This window comes from Lemur catta, chromosome 4 (assembly GCF_020740605.2).
Source record: "Lemur catta isolate mLemCat1 chromosome 4, mLemCat1.pri, whole genome shotgun sequence".
In the NCBI taxonomy this organism is placed as follows: Eukaryota; Metazoa; Chordata; class Mammalia; order Primates; family Lemuridae; genus Lemur; species Lemur catta.
In genome coordinates, this window is record NC_059131.1 from 107667539 (window position 1) to 107680504 (window position 12966).

Here is a 12966-nt window from a genome sequence, read left to right on the forward strand (position 1 = left end):
CCAGTGTTCTGTACCACTATAGGATGACTATAACTAGCAATAATATATCACACAGTTTCAATTAGCTAGAAGGAGGATATTGAATATTCCCAACATAAATAAATGATAAATGTTCAAGACGGTGGATATACTAACTACCCTGATCTGATCTTATCTGATACATTGTATGTAAGGAAACATCATTATGTACCTCATAAATATGTACAATCATTATATGTCAATTTAAAAATAAGATAGAAAGTTAATTCCTTAAAGAAACCCAGAAAATAACAAATAAATAAATAAATGTTATTCAATATTGTAAATTAAGTATATACATATACTGAATATATATAAAATAATACATACTGAATATATTAAATATACACTAAATATATTCACTATCAAGTATATATAAAATGCAATATTTAATATATAAAATATTTTGTGTTACTATATAGATTACTTATTAAATATATAAGTATTAAATTTTAGTAAATACATATGATTAATTTGAATTAGAAGATTCTTGACTAGAACTATACTTTTTTTTTTTTGTTTGCCCCTTAACCCACTTTCCCATGAACAGTTTCTCATACATAGTAGATGCTCAATTAGTGTCATTTATGACATAAGTAAAGGTCGCACACTTTATGTTTGCAAATCCGGACATAGTGAGAAGGAGAAAATACTGAAATACAGAATAGCTGCCTAGAGAAGGCCGGGCTCTGGCATGCCGCCTGCTCTTGCTGGAGGCGCCGGATACAAGAGGGAAACTTCCAACATCTCCTTGGGATGTTTCACAGGCATCTCAACAAACACACCCCAGACTGAGCTCTTGGTCCCCCTCCCCCTCCCAGACTTGTTCTCCCCCAGGTCCCGCCACTGCAGCCAGCAACACAAGCAGGAAGCCCAGTCCTCTCTCCCACCCCAACATCAGGCCATCACCACCTCTTGCTACTTCTGCCGCCATTGGTGACCCCTGGCCAGGCCTGAACTCGGCCGTAGCAGAGGCACCGAGTTCTTCTGAGTGCACAGAAGAAAGCACAGGTGGTCCACTGCTCTCTCCACCTCCACGGCCACTCTCAAAGGAAGCTCCTGTTGTCTTGCTTTGTGTGCTGCGGCGGCCTCCCTCCAAGCCAGCCTCCACTCAGCAGTCAGAGTTATCTTTTAACAAGCAGGTTCTCTATAATAACTTTCCCTTAGGCTTGGATTAACAAAATGCAAAAACTCTTTTCCAGGGTCTTATGGGACCTACATGCTCTGAGTCTCGGCGACACCCACAAGCCTACGTACTGCCCACCTCCCTGCAGCGCAGCAATACCCGCTTCCTCCCAGTCCCTCTCCATGCCAAGATCTCCCAGCCCTAGGACCTTGCAAATGCTGCTCCAGCTAGCAGGGACACTCAGCTTCCTGTCCAGCACCCCCGCCCCAGAGGACCCTTCCCTGCCCCAGCCAAGAGATTCCCCTCTATTATTGTCTGCACCCGCTGGTGCCTGCAGAGCATTTAAAGCACTTCACTCACCAGAGAAAGCCCCATGAGGGCAGAGAAGCTTTATCCACCACTGCGTATCTAGTGCTTAGTGTCTGGCACCTAGCAGCTGCTCCAAAAATAACAAGCAATTCTGTGTCTACACAGGAAAAATAAGTTCTTTCAATGTGTCTAGTTTAAACCAGTTTAATTCATATTAACCAGTTCTATATTTTGGTAAATAATTACCGCCAGCTCCCTCTACATAGTTTATTACTAAAAACAAGTCTAATTTGACATTTATATACAATTAATTTCTAATGTCCCATTCAGTACATACAGCAAGGAATAAAATGATTTGCAAAAAGAACTAAGAATATTAGCTCTTTGTTTATCAGGTATATCTTGTGTGTGTGTTTTTTTAACTTCTCAACAAATTACTCAGTTACAATCAATTGTGATGATGGCTTCCAAATTAACTTAGAAGCAAAAAAAAGACCAAAAATCCAAATAAATGAATAAATGGGTCATAAGCCATGATCAACAATAGTCAAAAATAACTAGGTCCAGGCTCTTCGTCTACTCTCTGCAGAGTTTATATATTCTTGCCTTTTTTTTTTTTTTTTTTGACTGCAAAAAACCTTCCTGGAGTGTATACTACCTTCAAGAGTGGTTCTGGGGTCCCAAAGCCACATCATTCTACCAGCAATTGAGAAAGTCTTTTTCAGAAAGTTTCGAATAAATAAGGCAGGTGAACACACAGAGGCCAAGTAAAGCAACTTTGGCAAACCAAGGTAATTGTCCAAAGGAGAGAACTCAGCCAGGGCTAGCACACAAGCACGACAGATCAGAGAATTGTTTTGCCACTCAGTAAAAGGCAAGATCAAGGTTTTGAACAAAGTTTCTGGGGAAATACTAGAGACTCAGACGGTGACACTAGCTAGCACTCGTCTCAAGCCAGGTCAAGGCAAAGCACCTAACCGAGCTCCACAAGCAAGAGCAATCCAGAAGGAGTCCTGCTGCAGCAGTTAGCCATTGGCAAAGTCTCAAAGGTCAAAAGAGATAGTTAAGAAAACTTGTCTTTACAGTTATTTTCAGAACAAACGTTAATTATAATTAAATGACAATAAAAAAGTGATAAGCAATATAATCACCATAAGTTAGTCAAGTGTAATTATCTGTAAGGCATGCAATTCACAAAACTGGTTTAAAACAGAGGGCTGTATGATTTAGATGGAAATCACAAGAAGATTGCCAAAGAGAAGGCTTTGATTTGGAAACAGGGAAGTTCTGAAATGGGGAAGTGCTGAAACAAAACGATTGCGACATCCCCACACTCAGCCCTGCCTTGCACGTTACTTACTTAGTCATCGGCCTCCATCAAGGGCTCCTGTGGCACAGAAAATAATGAAACCACAGAAAACATGGCGGCTTCCTAGGAGAGATCTGGAAGAAAATCCATACTTATTCAGAAAGGTGTGTTTGTGGTTGTATTTTGAGTAAAACATTACAGTACACTTTCAGTCATGCTTGTAATGTTTTTAGCCTGTGTGTTTTATTCATTCATTCAACAAATATTTATTGAGCACTTACTCTGTGGCAGATGCTGCTCTAATGTGCTTGGGATACATCAATAGATGAAGCAGATGTTCTAATTGAGGAGAGACAGAAAACAAATCATACAATTATATAGCATGCTCAAGAGCGACAAACAGGGGCTGGAGGGGGCACAGGGTAGGGAGATAGTGTCAGCAGGAAGGAGGAACTGCTGTTTTAAACAGGGGGAGGCAAAAGACTCGAAGGAGGTGAAGGAGTGAACCATGCAGATATTTGGAGAAGATGGTTCAGTGAGAGGGAGCAGCCAGTGCAAAGGTCCTGTGGCCTGAATGTGCCTGGCACATCACATCAAGAAAGCAAGTATGAGTGTGGGCAACATAGCAAGATCCTACCTCTACAAAAACAAAAAATTAAAAAATTAGCTGGGCATGGTGGCGCATGCCTGTAGTCCCAGCTACTGGGGAGGCTGAGGCAGGAGGATCGCTTGAGCCCAGGAGTCTGAGGTTGCTGTGAGATATGATGATGTGTAGGAGAAGGAGGTCATGGGGCTGGAAATACAGTGCCTCCCTGGCTTTTGAGATGGAGAGGCACTGGACAGTTTTCGGCAGGGGACTGACATGCTGTGACTACTGTTTTAAAAGAGTCACTCTGGATACTGGGCCAAGAACAGAGTGCATGGGGTGGGCGCTCAGGGCCAAGGTGCAGGCGGGGGAGCAGATAAGCAGATTCTGCCCCCCCCACACTATTTCGTGACTAGCGCTAGCCAACAGGGACAGGGCAAGACCCTTCACACGTGACCGGTGTGTGTGTGAAAACAGGGGTGTCGCCATTTAAGTCCAGGGGCTGTGTGCCTCCTCCAGTCCCCACTGGGGAAGTGACTCCTAGCTTCCAAGCTGGGCTCCTTAGTACCTTCTGAGCTGGCAGTTTCTGTTTACTCACTGGCAAATCCACCTATACCTTGAGGTGGATCCTGGAACCCACAAAGCAGGGCAAAAAGCAAAGGAGGTCCCTGGGCCAAAAGATTGTTTGCACCAAGTGGGAAGGGCTAAATTGTTATCTGATTCCCTTTGCTCTGCAAATAGTATTTCACCGGAGGCAATTCTCTCAGTACTTCAGCCACCGTTCCTTTCTTATCTCTTTTCTTTAACTAAGACTACACCACCAGCCCCAGCCTGCCAGAAAAACCACACTGTTGTAGCTCACTGCCCTGTATTTACCTGATACTGTCCTTCCTCTCTTGGTTTTCTTTGTTCATGCTCCCTAATACTTTTTTTTTTTTAGAAATGGGGTCTCACTATGTTGCCCAGGCTGCAGTGCAGTGGCTATTCACAGGCACAATCGCAGCACATTGCAGCCTCAAACTCTTAGGCTCAAGAGATCCTCCTGCCTTAGCCTCCCAAGTAGCTGGCATACACCACTGCACCAGGCTCTTCACACGCCCTCATTTTGAGAAAAATGTACTTTTCCTCCTAGTAATTATCTAATAAGTTCCTTCTAATAATTATCTAATAAGCTTTAATTATGAGAAAATGCATTTTTTTCCTCCTCATGGTTGCCTATTAGCAAGTCTGAGCCTTTTAAAGAACATTAAAGAGCAGAAAAGAGGTATACACTTCTAAACAATAGGTGACTCACACCTGAGCACTGTGACAATTCTCCCCTTCCCTCTGTCCCCCTCCCCAGCCTTGCCAGGCTTTCAGACTTCAGAGGCTCGGCTGCGGATGGGGCTTCTGTTCTGCTCATTCCTGCCTGTGTTTACTATAGCTCCACCATACATCCTCTAGCCAACAATTTTGGTAAAATACTTGTGGAAAAAATTTAAAACCTTATCTAAATAAATATGATGTATAATACACATCCATGGAATTAAAAAATGCCATTATTTTAGGTGGTAATATATTTGGGCAAAGAAATTATTTATTGAGCACTCAATTGAGAAAAATCTCATATTATATATTATGGTTATGACTAGTTAAATACTAACCAATAAAAGTCATAATAGGAACTATATACGTTTGATGTATTACTTTCTTGTACACAGAAAACTTGTACTTTACATCAGCCATCTCCACAGTGTGCCCCAACCAACAGAAAAGGCCACCAGGGAAAGTACAGAGAGTAGGGCAGTGGGATAAGAATTCAAACTCTAGGCCGGGCGCGGTGGCTCACGCCTGTAATCCTAGCCCTCTGGGAGGCTGAGGTGGGTGGATCACTCAAGGTCAGGAGTTCGAGACCAGCCTGAGCAAGAGCGAGACCCCGTCTCTACTAAAAATAGAAAGAAATTAGCAGGCCAACTAAAAATATATAGAGAAAAAATTAGCCGGCCATGGTGGCGCATGCCTGTAGTCCCAGCTACTCAGGAGGCTGAGGCAGGAGGATCGCTTGAGCCCAGGAGTTTGAGTTTGCTGTGAGCTAGGCTGACGCCACGGCACTCTAGCTTGGGCAACAGAGCAAGACTCTGTCTCAAAAAAAAAAACAAAAAGAATTCAAACTCTGAAATGCATTCAAGTATGATGCATGTCATGTTGACTACACACCATATCAGAGACTATGTTCGGGCAATGTTCTAAACTCTTTACATACAATAGATTAATGTATTTAATCCTTATTAACAACTCTGTGAGGTAGGCATTTTAAAGTTGGGGAAACTGAGTCACAGAGCGATTAATTAACCTGTCTAAAGTCACATGAAATAAGTGGCAGAGCCAAGAATGGAACCAAGGCAGTCTATGCCCTTAGCCACTCTGTATGGAGTTTAAATTTAGTCTGAATAGTCATCCTCTTCCCCCAAATCTTCATCTTCACTCTTACTAAACTACTTTTCTTTCTCTCCACATGGGAGCAAACTTTGCTGATTACCCTGAGAACAAGCTGGCTCCTGGGGCCGATTTTCCCCTGTGTCAGCATGTTGCAGCTTTCGCCTTTCACAGTCTAACTAAACGCAGGGGTACCTCCACGACCACCACACCTTCCCGGGGCAAGTCTAAAATAGTAAGATCTGCATGGAGAAATATTTCATGGGTATCAGCTGGTAGAATATAAAACAAAAACAAACAAAAACATCAGGCCATTGAATTTTCTGTTCACAATAAGTTGCAGTGCCCCGTCGAGTTGTCTGTGTCACCCAATCCTCCCAGTTGTAGTCACACAAAGGCAACTTTGTCTTGAGAAGGCTACTAAGATGGGCCTAATCTTGGAAAGGGCTTGGTGTACCGAGAACCATATTATTATTTTAAAAACTAAATGACAACAAACAAAAAGAAAGATTATTTAAGCCATTTTTTTCAAAAGTCACAGTGCCATTATCCTCATCGACACGGAACCCTACTTTTTGAAACACGAATGTCGAAAGGCTCAAATACAGATTTTCAGAACGGGACTCAAACTGATCTAAGAGAGCAGGAACACTCGAAAAAAAATCCTTTCTGTTTTATTAAGAACTTTAGTACTTTTTCTTTTTCTTCTGGCACATGAAATGCTTTACAAAAATGCTTGAGCCAGGTCTCAGTGCTCTGAAAGGTTGATACTTTTTATTATAATTTTTATAGGCTGGCATTTCCTTGGTCAGGTGCAGGCGTCCTGTTCCTGCTTTGGTTGCACAATGGCCCACATTCATTGCGCACCCCCCACTGCCCACTGGTACCTGCAGTTAACTCTCGCTCACCCATGTGTAGATTGTCCATAGCTTTTGGGAACAGGCTGTCTTCCACCCCAGTTGGTGGATACTCAGGGAATATGAGCCAAGTTGACTTTTAGCCGAAGCAAAGCACAATCAGGAGGCTAAAGCTGTCAGTAACTCCCCTTTCATTCAATACACAGCCACCGGGACCCTACTGTGGTCTTGGTGCTGGGCCACCACATTCATAAGAACCACAAACATACAGCACCCCCACAGAGAAATAGCATGATTTGGAAGACTGGATTTTGTTTTCTTGATTAATGTGACTAACTGTAATCTATACAGTGTGTATTTTGTAGAACCAGGAATCTGCTGAGCTCAAAGGATTGACATTTTCCCAAAACACAAAGCATTTTCAGGGTTACCCTAGCACTTTGTCTTCTCCTAATGCCATCTCTCTCAAATGGCCTTCAGAAAAGTAGAGATTGTGCTTTTGATTTCTTAAAATGACACAGCGCTAAAACCTCTGATAGAATGTACCAAAAGAGCTACTACAGTCAATCACTTCTATGCTATCTGCTTGTGTGTTTTGTATTTTACAAACATATAAACTATATACATCTAAAGCCATGCACAAATCGTTTTTTACATAAACTAAGTTCCAGTGATGACAAAAATGAAGATTCACAACAACAAAAATGAATGCTCACATTACATAGGTAAGTTACGTAAACTGAGCCGTGATTTCGTTTTTCAGGTGTCCTTAGACCCCTGCAGAAAGAGGAAACGCAGAGAGTGGGACTGTGGTTGAAGGGCTTGTGCCTTTTGTAATCAGTTTACTTTTGGTTGTACCAAGAGATGATGTCTTGAATTCATTCAAACTAGTGTCTACTGCGGTATGCCACTTCATCTGTAGTCGTTTGAGGGCAACTGGTAACCTCCATGAGAGCAGTTTTGGTAAATTTCACACTACTAACACTTCCAGAATTCACCGGTTGCTTGGCCATTTATTCCTCCATACCCTCTCCCTTTCTACTTTCATTGGAAAATGAAAGTGTTTCCTTTCCCACAACTGTTTCGGAGCAAAAGATAAGAGATTGTTAAAAGGAGGTGTTCACTGACTCCAGGAGAGGATGCCCCTCCCTCGCACACACCTCCTCTCCCACCACCCACGCAGATGCCGAGAGAACAGAAGGGGAAGCGACTTTGGGAGAAACAGAAACAATTAGAAATCGAGCTCAGACTATCTCAAGAGTGTTTTACTGACAGGATGATTCAGGGCCACACACAGAAAATGGCAGGGTGCCAGTTCCCCTGAGTCCCTCCAGCAAGTCTCCTACAACCTTGAGGTGGCACTGAGCAACAACTAAATCATTTAAATGACAGTTCTCTGGAGGTTCCAAAGGCCTCCAATCTTGGAACCCAAGTCATCTCTGCATTGCCATTATTGAAAATCTCTACCCAATTGTTCTTTGCGGTCATAATTCTGAGTGGGTGGCAAAGTGTCTGTGTATTTGACAAATACACACCTCTTACGATATTAAGCCAGAAAATCAGCATCTCATAAGACACAGAGACTGCTTTCAAGAGGAAACATATGTCTCCTAATCAGGCCAGTAGCTGAAACGTTGCAATGTAACCTTTAACTTGGAAGCATCGTGACAGCAGTTCAGGTTGTCCTCACTGTAATATCATAAAAGTTCGGCAAACAAATTCAACATTCATGCAAAATGTATCCTTTTTCTAAGTCCCATGAATCCCAAACTTAAGCCCTCTTCACAGTAAGTTTTTTCTAAGATTATGTATCATCTGGGATAACTTAATTACAGTTTCACTTGAGCCTGGGTCCAATTTTAAGAAAACCTCCCTCCTCTCACCAGTATCCCAGTACCCACTCCCCTGCCTTCCCTGGAAAATTAGGGACTTAAAATGTGGCAGTGGAAACCTGTCTGGAAAAAAAGGCAGATACTTTTCTATAGCAGTCAAAGTTTAATCATTTGGGACATGATTTAATCTTGAGCTTCAGTGCAGAAATTGGAAAGCAAATCCAATCATTTTGCAAGAAAATAATTACATCTACTTTAACCTAATTTTTTTGGAAATCATTACCAAGAACAGGTTAGATTGGCAAACCAAATAGTCCAATCGGAATGTTTTTATCATGTGAGGGAAAAATGTGAGTAGTCTGAAACACTAGTTAGAGCAAGTGTAGAGAACACGTGTCCAGAAGCATGTAGCTCCCTTGTTTTCTGTCTTTATTTCATCCTCAGTATCACCAACTGCTTGCAGAATCCTTTCAAAATTTAGTCTAGAGCAGCACAGTGGGGAATCAAAAATCAATATGCTGACTATTAGAACTATAGAGATTGGTGTAAAATGATGATGATGAATTCTCAATATGACGAAGTTCTGAAAATGCAATAACCAAAAGGAAAATAAATCTCTAAAATTTGACTGATATTCAGAATACCAAGAGTCAGAAAAGACTTTTGACCTGATGGATTTATGTATATAGCCTAGTCAGGAAAAGGACAGCAGAGTTAAGCTAGAGGCTTTGTTTTTATCAAATTATTTCTTCATTTGACACATACTGAAAGTTAATGATGAAGGTAGGGGCTTGTGAAATTTCTGATTCCCCATCCTCCCAGTGCCCTGTAGTGAATCAGTCAAAGAGGCCAACGGTGTGTATATCAGAACAAGGTGAAGGGTAAGGTAGACAAGAAAAAATACAAAAACCCAAACTATCTCCTTTCCTTTCTTCCTCCTGTTTTCCTTTCAAACTGAGTTGGTTTTGGTTCTCCCCCCTCCAGACTTCAGATCATCAGTCTTACAAAGATTATTGTTTAATAGCAACACAAACCCCCACAAAGTGCTATCTCAGTACCTTGGTTTGTCTGGAGGTGGTGTTTCATGTCACTGACAAACCTTTCACCTTTTAGAATCCGCACCTGCAATTCTCCAACGCTCTGGGTCTAATTGCCAACCTTTTGTGCTCAAAACTTCAGCAACCCCTTCATGTTGAATTGTCAACACTTTGCTTTCCCTCCCCTGAAAAATTCGTATGACTCTGCCTTAAAACTTTTAAAGAATACACTTTTAATCCATATTGCTGCTAATGAAAACTGAGTGAGTCGTGAAAATACCACTAGAAACAAAAAATTGCTTGATTTTTCGTTCAAGTCAGTAACGGCCTGTAAGCAAGTACCTCGAGGATGGTATCTGTCTATCTCACCACGCTGAGAAGCCTCCAGAAAGAAGCCCCAGCCCCAAATGCCTTGAGTCAGTACCCAAGAGTAGTCGAACTTTTACCTAATTAAAAAATGAGTCATTTATTTTAAAAATTCCACTTCCATTTATTTTATCTGATTTCTTAAATATCCGGTGACTGCTGATTCGTCAGATGTCAGAGTTCACCATTCCTATCCTTTTCTACAGGTTGAATTTTTAACTAGAAACAAGGAAACCTCCGCAGAGCGCTACGTTCAGAGGTCAATCACTGCAGGAAGACCCCCCTCCGCCTCGGTTTGCACTTAAATGAGGCGGCCTCGCCGCGACGCTTCCTCCATCTCTCCGGAATGATCTGAGCTGGAGTCACCTGCGCCTCCGGGCAGCCCCATCATGTGTTTTCAAGGGTGAAAAAAGAATCTGTTTCTTTTATGGAAAAAGATCCATCGCTACAAGGACACGTGAATGAAGCTGACTGTATACGACTATCTGCTTTTCCAGAAACTGACGCTTTTAAAATCTTTTTATAAACCCCTTATTTCCCACTAAATATACTAGAATCAGGAAAAGGGTGGTAGAATGAGGGAGATAGGGATAAAGAGAGAAGAAAGATAAAAAAATACATATTTTTCAAAATTGGGACCCAAAAGTAAGATTAAGGGACGGTAGTTAGAAGGGTTACCAAAAGCCACCCTACCTTTGTTAGGTCTCTGGAGGCGCCCACTTCAGAAACTGCCACCACTCACAGCCCCGCAGGCTCCGACGCGGCTGGGGAGTAACCTGCGACCGCCCCGCCGCCGCCTCTATTTAAGGCGCACCCGGCCGAGGAGCGTCCGGCTACTCCCCGCCGCGCCGCTTAAAGCAACAGATCGTTTTCGGTCGCAGGTTCCGAGAGTCGCGGCCGGTCCGCATTTCTCAGCCTTGGGCCCCCGCACAGAGCAAACTCCGGGACCCCGCAGACCCCGGCGTCTCCCGGGCCGGGCTGCGCGTTCCGAAGTGGGCGGTGACCAGAAGGCCGCCCGCTCCCGCGGCCGCACGCCGGCCGCGGCGGGACCGGACAGCGCGACCCACCCCGCGAGGGACCGGCGGCCGGAGGGGCCCGGCTGCGCACCGTCGGGTCCGCCCTCCCCGCGCGCCGCCCGCTCACAGCGGCCAGGTCGTCGCGGTCTGCTCCCCCCGCAAACTCACCAAACCAGATTTCTGCTCCCAACCCCGGCAACTTCCCGTAGGTCGGCCCTGAAACCTTACCCAGCTCGCGGAGCCTCCCTGGCTGGAGGCCAGGGCAACATTCCTGTTGTTCTGGGAGCGCAGATACCTTCGCTGACGGTTACAAAAAGGGGAAAATCGGCCCTGACGGGAGAAGTTTGGGGTCTTCACCAGCCGGACTTCTCTCCCCGCTCAAAAAGTCACACCCCTTCCAGACATCCACAAGTGGCACCTGCTCCACCTGAGGACATCGGCCCGAGCCAGACGTCCGGCCCCTCGGGCTGTCCGGAGAGCCCGAGCCGGAACCGTGTTTGAGGAACGAGGAACCTGCCGCTGAGTCACGAGCCGAGCGCGCCGCCCCCGCCGCCCGCGTCCCCCGGGAAAGGGGCCGTGCACCAGGTGGGGTCTCGGGGGCCCGCGGCGGGCCCGGCGGAAGGGGCCCCCCCAGCGTGTCCCTACCCGGGGCCCCCCCAGCGTGTCCCTACCCGGGGCCCCCGCCAGAGTGTCCCTACCCGGGCCCCCCCCAGCGTGTCCCTACCCGGGGCCCCCGCCAGAGTGTCCCTACCGGGCCCCCCCAGCGTGTCCCTACCCGGGGCCCTCCCAGCGTGTCCCTACCCGGGGCCCTCCCAGCGTGTCCCTACCCGGGGCCCTCCCAGCGTGTCCCTACCGGGCCCCCCCAGTGTGTCCCTACCCGGGGCCCTCCCAGCGTGTCCCTACCCGGGGCCCTCCCAGCGTGTCCCTACCCGGGGCCCTCCCAGCGTGTCCCTACCGGGCCCCCCCAGTGTGTCCCTACCCGGGCCCCCCCCAGCGTGTCCCTACCCGGGGCCCCCCCAGCGTGTCCCTACCCGGGGCCCTCCCAGCGTGTCCCTACCCGGGGCCCTCCCAGCGTGTCCCTACCGGGCCCCCCCAGTGTGTCCCTACCCGGGGCCCTCCCAGCGTGTCCCTACCCGGGGCCCCCCCAGCGTGTCCCTACCCGGGGCCCTCCCAGAGTGTCCCTACCCGGGGCCCTCCCAGAGTGTCCCTACCCGGCCCTCCCCCCGAGTGTCCCTACCGGGCCCCCCCAGCGTGTCCCTACCCGGGGCCCTCCCAGAGTGTCCCTACCCGGCCCTCCCCCCGAGTGTCCCTACCCGGGGCCCCCCCAGCGTGTCCCTACCGGGCCCCCCCCAGAGTGTCCCTACCGGGGCACAGCAGGGCCGGGCCGGCGCGGGAAGGAGCCCTGACCTTCGCGGGGCCTTCACAGCAGGGCCCGGGCGCTGCCGGGTCAGAAGCGGCTCATTTTAATGTGCTCTGACCCAGAGTTGCAGCTGGTTTCTAGAAAGGGAACAAAAAGGCACTGCATGAGGAAACCGCAGCCCAGCCCTCTGTTCACCTTGCCTGAGCTGGGGACTCGGCTGTGACCCCCGCCCGTCCCCGCCCTGCGCGTTACCTGTGCGTGCGGGCCCGAGCCTGGCCGTGGGCGCGGAACCGGCCGGCGGGAACCGAGCTCTGCGACCGAACAAACTAGAAGAGGAAGCGGGCACCACCAGGAACCTAAAACGGACTTGTGATTTCGGGTTGCACTGTCATTCAACTGAGGGGGAAAAGTGTTTTTCATTGGGCAACTTTAATCAAGGAATGTTCCAAAAATGTTCTTTTGCTGGTAAATAAGTTAACAAAAAGAGCTTGGAACAGTGCCTGGCACACGTTGTTAGCTGCCCTTGTTGTTATTTATAGTATGGCTATTTTCTGAAGAGGAGAGAGGGTGGTCATGTTAGACGTGGGCTCGGGACCCAGCAGGGCCACTCACTACTTGTGAGGCTGTAAGCAAGATGTTTAATTCCCCCCCAGCCTCAGTTTCTGGAAGATTCTAATATGGGACTTTTGCAAACAGTTTCCATTTATTGTGGACAGTCTTGAATACAGTGGAAAA

At 46.7% G+C, this 12966-nt stretch overlaps 1 protein-coding gene across 2 annotated transcripts in view; it reads right to left on the reverse strand.

Annotated features, from left to right (window-relative positions):
• The window catches only part of RBM47 (RNA binding motif protein 47), a 152786-nt gene extending 141397 nt beyond the window's left edge, over nucleotides 1-11389 (reverse strand). For both annotated transcript variants that reach the window (XM_045550575.1, XM_045550574.1), the window contains exon 1: nucleotides 11100-11389. The gene's annotated coding sequence lies outside the window, so the exon portion shown is untranslated. The remainder of the gene's footprint in view (nucleotides 1-11099) is intronic.
• Nucleotides 11390-12966: the final 1577 nt, after the last annotated feature.